This window comes from Pholcus phalangioides, unplaced genomic scaffold, assembly GCF_987345545.1.
Source record: "Pholcus phalangioides strain wild (caught in Gottingen) unplaced genomic scaffold, Ppha-v1.0 ptg000008l_1, whole genome shotgun sequence".
In the NCBI taxonomy this organism is placed as follows: domain Eukaryota; kingdom Metazoa; phylum Arthropoda; class Arachnida; order Araneae; family Pholcidae; genus Pholcus; species Pholcus phalangioides.
In genome coordinates, this window is record NW_028301601.1 from 36,132,379 (window position 1) to 36,140,959 (window position 8,581).

At 34.1% G+C, this 8,581-nt stretch overlaps 1 protein-coding gene across 1 annotated transcript in view; it reads right to left on the minus strand.

Moving 5' to 3' along the window:
* LOC149084224 (uncharacterized) overlaps positions 1-6,683 on the minus strand; it is a 120,145-nt gene extending 113,462 nt beyond the window's left edge. The window contains exon 1 of the mRNA XM_089235460.1: positions 6,312-6,683. The gene's annotated coding sequence lies outside the window, so the exon portion shown is untranslated. The remainder of the gene's footprint in view (positions 1-6,311) is intronic.
* Between the last annotated feature and the right edge of the window lie 1,898 nt (positions 6,684-8,581).

The following is an 8,581-nucleotide window of genomic DNA, read 5'->3' on the forward strand; positions in this document are numbered from 1 at the left end:
ATATTTTTGGTCATCCTTTTATTAGTTCGGAAATAATTTCTCAATGATTCTGAAATAATTTCTCGTTGATTTTGAAAAATCCCACATCAATTTTGAACAATTCCTCATTATTTCTGAAATGTTTTCTGTGAGTAAATTTGGATTGGGCCAAAAGGCAAAAAGCTTCGAGAGCCACGCGTTAAAGACCACTGCACAACAGCAAAAAATTATCATCAGATGAATGAATACTGAAAACTTACGACAGTCCAAAAAAACCTTTCATCTATGAATTAGAGCCGCACATAGATTTTATAATCACTTCATAATCACATTACGTAATTCATTAACGTCAAATGTCTATAGATAGCCTTTAAAACAACAAAAGAAGAATGCAATACATAGAATTGAGCGATCAGGAAATTGTTTTCTATGTTAAACAATATCTGTTTTTTTTTCTTCTCAAGAATACGTTCGTTTCTGTTATTATGGTTGGAAAGCTGTATCAGATTCATACGAAGCCCTACCCTTGAGAACGAGGTTAAAAAAAGAACGGGCTTAGCTTTGGCTCTTCTTTTTTATTTGGAAGCGAAGGAAGCCTTACTATAATTTACACAAAAAATTCCATCAAAGAGACAATGAACATATTTAGTATCTGTCTAAAAATAGCAATATTTGGGTGGAGTCCGCAAATCATCGTTGAAAAACGTGACAGGGTGTCACACGAATCATGAAATAATAATAAGAAAAAAAGCTGAATTCTCTGATGCAATTTTTTCCCCTTCTAATTCTCATTTTTGTTTCGAGGAAACATGACAAAACTTCATTATATTTATCAGTCTTTAATACGGATGAATATTTATTATATATTGGCACTTTTTTTCTTGAATGTGTACATGCATAAAATAAAATTGAACTTCCTGATTAAAATTTAATTATAAATTTTAAAACTTGGTTAATGAAAGGTTATCAACTCTTTTCTATCCTCAGTTGTAAAAAAAATTCCGAGATGACAGATATTTTATTTTATGCCATGCTTTTCACATTCTCATTTTCAATCGATTCGAGTTTAAAATAACATATTCACAAAAAGCAATGTATTACGTTAAAATCTTACTCGATTTGCAGTGTGTGCAACAAAGGTCACCAAAAATTTTCTTCCATCGCCCCCTTCTTGAGAAAATATTTTTCTCATCGCTCCTCAACTCAAATCGACCCATCTGGTATAATGTTACACTCGCATCCGCCTCCTGGACATTCCGATCGTCCAAACCCCTCGAGGGGATGATATTATCCACTTTGAGAAACACTAGCCTATATAGCCTGAACCTGAGAAGATTCATAAAGGTGTGTGTATATGTCATCTGGTTAGACACGTGCTGTTCCTGACCTAACTGGAGCTGTTTAAAAGACAAGCCACCCACAACAAATGCCTATGCGGGGCAGTGGGCAGCCAGCCCACTTGGTTAAACAATTGCCTGCCATCACACAATCCAATTCCACGAGGTGAAACTAAGGATAGAATTGATCGAGGAGTGGTAGTGCAGGATGGTGAGAGTCCAACAAGCATCCAGGACTCTGGGAACGAGAGGGAAGGTTTGTCTCAGGAGATTTCTTGATGGCAACCAACCTGGAACAAGTTCATGACTCACTAACCCCCCCCCCCCTTCCAAGAAACGTTGCCAGAGCATAGAGATTCAAAAGATTTCACTGAAAACGATGACAACTTGGTCGACTTGACAACATACAGTCGATGTACAGCCACGAGGTTGGAGCCCTGTTCGTGTATTGGGATGCATATTCACGAATTAAGACCTTTGATTATAACCATCGCCATAAGAAAAGCACCCGTACATCATGAACTCTGACTAAAATAATCATGATGCTAATCATTGAATCATAGGGTGTTCATCCGAGTTGCCAGTAAATATCTTCTGAGTGCAAAATCAGGCATCCGTCAGCAATGATTTTAGTGACCCCTCCCCCCAGTTCTAGCATGGGAACCCGGGATAAATCTTACTATTATTTTGTTTTCTCTTTATAAATTCACTACAGAGGAGCCCCACCAAATATCTCAGTCCAGTAAGCCTGGCTTCAAGTTTTTGGGGCCATAGGTGAGCAGCAAGATGCTAGCGGGAATGAAATGAGTCAACTTTTCTTTTTTCCAGATAGTGAGTACATTCTCTTTTATTTCACCTGCACAGACCTGTTGGTTCGCTGCGCTCAAAATTATGATATTTGACAAAATAACATGCGTTCTTATACAATATATGAGATTTTCCTCTGCTTAGCCAAAACCTCTGTGTACAGGGCAGTATTCTCAGTCTCAAAACGTCCGTACTTTGCAAACTTGTTCACCATGAAAAAATGATGCATTTCTTTGTTACTTTTGTCGACAACAAATAAACGGTTAAATATAACATTTTATCAGCAAACTGTATCTTCCAGAAAATACTAACAATAAGTATGCATACAGTGCAGTATATATTATATGTAAACATCATTTAAGTGCAACTACTGCTGTCACTTATGAAATAAAAAATTCAATTTTTTCACAAATATTATTTTTATCCACTTTTATTTTCTTTACGAGATATTGTTGTCAAATTGGCAATAAAGCAGATTAACAAGTTTTTCCAGTTAACTATTGATCAATTAAAGATAACTGATTAGATTAAAAGAGCAAAAATGGTAAAATAAAGCCCTATAACAGGGGTTCTCAATTTTTTGTGTTACATGCAACCTTTCCTGTTAATGAGATGCAGGCCACGGAATCCTTCCGAAAGTAATATTCTGTAAAACACAATGTGAAAACAATAGTATTTTTCCCCCTCATCTAATCTCAAAGACCCCTGGAATTTCTTCATGGATTCCTAAGGAGTCAGTGAACCCATGCCGTGGGGAGCATTATAGTTAACATCAAGATACAAACAATTAAACGGTCTTTGAAATAGACGAATTGTTTGCGGTTATTTATGGATACTTCCAACCATTTAATCAACTGAGCATTTCATGATTACAGCTTTTGAGGAATAACTCGTAAGGAGGACTTTATCAAAAGCTTTTACAAAATCAATGAAAAGCGGTTTGATATTTCAGTTGTACCAAATCATCTAAAGCAGAGATCTTCAACCTCTCAGACACGATGGGCCAAATTGCAACTTCGCACGAAGCACGCAGGCCACTAACTCATCTAAATTAGAGACACCTTAATAGAAGAGGCCAATAGGGGGCCATCGAGTTGAACAGGGGCAAAAATTAATTGAAGACTTATTCATTCTTAAATTATTTATTTTATTAGTTATCAATTTTGGTTTGTTCTGAAATAATTGAATTCGCCAATTCTGAAAGTTTTTGATTAATTACTGATAAAATTAATTAATTCTCAGATCAATTCTAGTCTGAAATAAATCACTTTGAATGATTCTTTAATTATTTATTTCGGTAATTCTGAAATTATTTTTTTCTTAACATATATATTGAAATAATTTCTTTCAATAATTATGCAATTACTCTTTTATTAACAGTGAAATAGTTTCTAGAAGAAATTGCGAAATTGTTTCCTCTTATTGATTTTTAAGTGTTATTCTTTTTATTAATTCCGAAATTACTTGTTTCAAAAATTCAAAAATTATTTCTTTCATTTATTCTAGAATTACTTCTTCCTTTTATTCTAGAATTATATCTTTCATCTATTCTAGAAAACTATTTCTTTCATTTATTCTTGAAAATTACGTCTTTCGTTTACCCTGGATTTCTTTCTTACATTTTATTCTAGAAAATTATTTCTTTCATTTTTTGTATAATTATTTCTTTCATTCATTCCAGAATTATATCTTCCATCAATTTCGAAATTATTTCTTTCATTCTGCAAAAGTGTTGGCAAATTGAAAATGGACGGGAGATGGTTGTATCGAAACACTCTTTCAGAGGTGGTGCCAAATTATACCTACCTTAAGGTTCCTTTTATGTCTACTGGCTCGTTTGGTCTGGCAAAAAAGGTTTTCACAGCAAAGGCAAATACTGCCATTCGCAAAAGCTTTCCGATTTTAGTAAATACGAAAATAAGCTCTTTCATAGTAGCTGAGAAACTTTTCAAAACCCTGATAGTTTCTTCCTTTCTTATGGTTCTCCAATACGGGCAATTAAATTTTTAGACGAATTCGAGAACATGTTTGGTATGTTTGTAAAAAAGTTATTATATATCCCATATAATTAAACACCTGGTTATACCTGATCAGATTTGAACTGGGTCAGCCAAAAGCGTCAGTTTGTTGAAGAAGTAGTTGGTCTATTTCAATCGTGTATATATATAAAAATATATATCTGTTTATTTTTATATAAATCATAAAAGTTTTAAGTTTTATCTTCGTATCTTATTAATGAACAATGCTAGATTTAGAAAAATATGCCTATTGGACCTTAAACGTAAAGCTATGAATAATATCTGTATTGAAAACAACTGGCTTTTCGAGGTCTGGAAAATCTTCAATGAAACTGGATCAAGATCAATCAAGAAACACATTAATTTCACAAAGCATTCAGCTCGACACACAATATATACAAATCTGATATGGATAAGTATTGTACAGAACAATAAATAATTGTTTTGGTATTGAGGACTAATAAATAACTGAATTTTTTTTTTAAGAGTTTTTGTCCAACTGCGTTTTGGCAACCCTAGAGTCAGATTGAACTCAAATCAAGAAACTTGTGTTAATTCAATGAAAAATTGTAGTTATTGTAATCTTAATCAACTTGAGACGGGGAAACACGTATTTGTAGATTGTACAACCTATGCATTATACAGATGGCGCCACTTCAATAACAATGTAAATTTAAACATAAAAAATATTTTCACGCTAAAATTAAACGTTTCAATTAAACATTAAACATTTCAACGTTGAAATTAAACATATATTTTATTTTTTGTGAGATGTTCACTATATGAAGATAACTGAAATTGGATTGAGGGAGTGACTTATATTTTTGTGATCTGACTTATCGACACCTGGCTGAAAGGGCTGGATGAAATAATTCGCTGTGTCCCAACTTTCAGAACAATACTTAATTTTTCCATTTTTATGTATTAAACTAGTTTTGTCACTAATATGAATGTTATTGTTGATGTATGTATTATGTATTTTATTGTAGTGAGCTGTGCTCAAACAATCAAAATTGATTGATTTATTGATTGATTGAAATTGTTTCTTTCATCAATTTAGGAATCACTTATTCTATTAGTTCTAGAATTAATCTTTGTTTAATGTTTTCAATAATTTTCTGAAAATGAAAGGCGGGTCACAAAAAAAAGTTACGGGACTCAAATGCAGTCCACGGGTCAAGCGTTGAAGACCCCTGGTTTAAATTAATAGTGCATTAAAATTACAAAAGTTCATTATAGTGAATTATAAATAGAAGATATCACTTGGTGAATGAAAAAAAAAACTTCAATGAAACTTTCTAATACAGGTGATCAATCACGATATAAAATTTCATTTCTTTTAATGTCACTGCTAGTTTTTGACTTCGAATAACAGTTGAAATTACTAAAAGGTACAATTTCTTCTGAGCCGAAAGCGGAAAGAGCAATATATATTTTTAACGTATATTTGTTTTCCATAAGCTGCTGATAGAAGAGGGGCTAGCGTAAATTCTAAATCGAAGGTTCAATCGGATTAAAGCTTGAACTGTATGTCGGCATATTTATGAAATAATTATGACGAATTAGCTCAAAAGAATGATAATACTCAAGTTATTTTAAATATAAATTAGGAAAAAAAAATTATAATGAATAGCACGTTTGTTTACGATTTTGCCTTTTGAGTATCAAATATTATATTTTCCTAATTAAAATTAATTATTGCCATAATTTTTATCAATTAAAAATTATTCAGTTGCATTACAGACAAATTCTTCATTTTTATGAACATATAGCGTCTAAAAAACTTTACTCTCCCATTATAAATAAATTTCCCCAATATTTTCAATCGAATTTTAAATATTTCATATTACGAACTATAAAAACTTGAGATAAGCATCGTAAAACATTTTCCACTTCAATCATTGTGAAAAAATAACTGAAAAAATTTGTTGATTTTTTTCAATCGATATTATTTCAACACATTATTTCTTGTCAGTGTAGTGAAAAAATAGTCAAGACAGATGCAACTATGCGTAAAAAAGTTTCGGGAAGAAATTGGTCAAACAAAGAAGAAAATTTTCACATATAAAAAATACTAATTATTTTAAAGACATAAATTTATAATAAATCGAATCATAAGGCCATTTATAAATTCTACGCATAAGAAATAAAATTTTTGAAAAAATCTTACCTATTCCTTTAGTTCCGTCGTCCCTTAGAGAACTTCGAAGCCCCTCCTCCTTCAGCAAACTTCGACAAAATCTGATGCTTTTATGTTTCTCAATGAATGTAATATATGTTTCTCACGTTTTCACTGAATACTAATAATTTACTAAGCTTTTATTAAAATCAAGAGAAACAATATATTTTCTTTTAATGGTAAGGATTGATTCGAAACGGATTCAAGCGGTCGGTGCACGTAAGGGATTTTTTGATGCTCTGTGGAGCGGTCGGCGGGGAATGATCGGATTCCAGGAGCGCAACTGGTTCTTTTGCCGGTGGTGCTGAACCTTAGTAAAAAGGGGGGCGAAGGGTGTGTTGCTCACTATTAATGTGTGTGTGTGTGGGAGTTTGGGATGGAGGTTGGCTGATAGTTGCGATTGCTTGCCGCGACCAACTACTTCTCCAACTTCTCCACCTCGGTGTTGCTTCAGTATTTCCAACATGTTAAGCCCCCTTCCCTCCCCCCTCCTTCACTTGTACTTCCAACTATTTTCCCGCAGTTGCCCTATTCTGCACCACCTTGCCCATACGCCCACGCAAAATGCGCTGTTCACTCTAAACCGAGCCGCTGAGCTTCTGCCGAATCCCGCCCTTTTATCCCGAACGGATCTTCCTCCCCCCGATGCTTTGCTGCAAAACCAACCTCACTCCTTTCGCATCAGCATCATCGTCCACCCTCAAAAAGCCCCTTCTACGACTTCAAACTCTCTCTCTCTCGCTCTCTCATTCCAACATTTCACCCCTTCCCGATTCGGATGGCGGTTGAATTCCTTGCCTTTGAATGGTAGGTACTGCCATCTTAAATGGAAATACTTTTCCTTGTAGGGATTTTCACATTCCCTAAAAGTTTCATCCATTTTTCCCTGCGTCTTCGATTTTTCCCTTTTTGCGTTTAAGCGTGGGTGTCTTACATGAAGATAAATCGCCAAAAATTTGGTGAAAGTAGTAATTTTTCCTCCACAGGTATGAGACTACAGGTGAGCTACAAGCTCTATGATTAATGTCGGCACCACAAATGATCTAAATCATGTTTTTTCTGAATGTATAACAGTGAACAAAACATTATATAAAAAGAGCATTTTTACTACATTGCCCTAAGATATCAAACTTTCACGCTGAAGGTCAACTTAATAATAACATAAATTTGACTTCGTTAGAAGTATAGATTATGAAACCATTTTGATTAATATATTGTGAAGTTCATTAATACGTAATTTTGAAATGAAATTTCAATCAAGAAAAAGTATTTTCATTTATTGCATAATATTCCCATCCCATAATGCAATCTATCACGACAAATTAAAAAACTTTGTAAAAAATTCTGAAATATAATTTATACGATATGCAGTCGAATCCCGTTTTAACGAATACCGATATAGCGAAAATCTCGCTTTAACGAACACGTTTCTAATTCCCCAAATAAGCTTACGTAGGAACAATGCAAAAAAAACCGGAATTCCTTTATAGCGAAATTTCCTCATATAGTGATTTCTCCGGTCTCTTGCAGCATGATTCGATTGTATATATATAACGATATTTTCGATATGAAGAGGTTCCCTTTTTATATGTATAACGATGTATATATTACTGACAAAGCCCGAAATTGGCCAATTCATGACGGAGCCGGCCAGATTAGTTAAATATGGTCAGCCAGATCGCGAAATGGCTGGTGATCCCTGGCCAAACTCCGGTTACAAACGACATGATGCGGGATCATCGTCAAGTTGGCGTATTTTTTCGTGATAATTATGTCCATGTTAGTTATGGCAACTCATCAAACCGTAGTCACGATGCGATATTCAGTTTTGCTCTCCAAAATATGGTAGAAAAACTATATGTTATATATGTACGTATATATATATATCGCTAATTTCACTTCACTTTTTTTTCTCTCGTCACATGGAGCTGATCCAATACAGCTGCTATATATAGACATGTACCACACGTTGGCGATTAAAAAAAATTGATTTAGCTCCTACCAGGCCGTCTTAGATCAGCGCATCGAGCTTTGGCCAGGGATCTACGGACACTTCATGAAATGACCGGCCAAAGTCCGAATCATTTCTGTTATTCGGACTTTAGCCAAAACTCTTTGCCAATTCGCGAAGGGGCCGGCTCCTTTATGAATTTTCCGCACTTCGAGCTTTCACACACACGCAAGTTAAAGTCTGAATAAAGTTTTAAATTACAGAGATAGAGAGAGAGAGAGAGAGAGATAAAATGTGTGCTCTACTCATA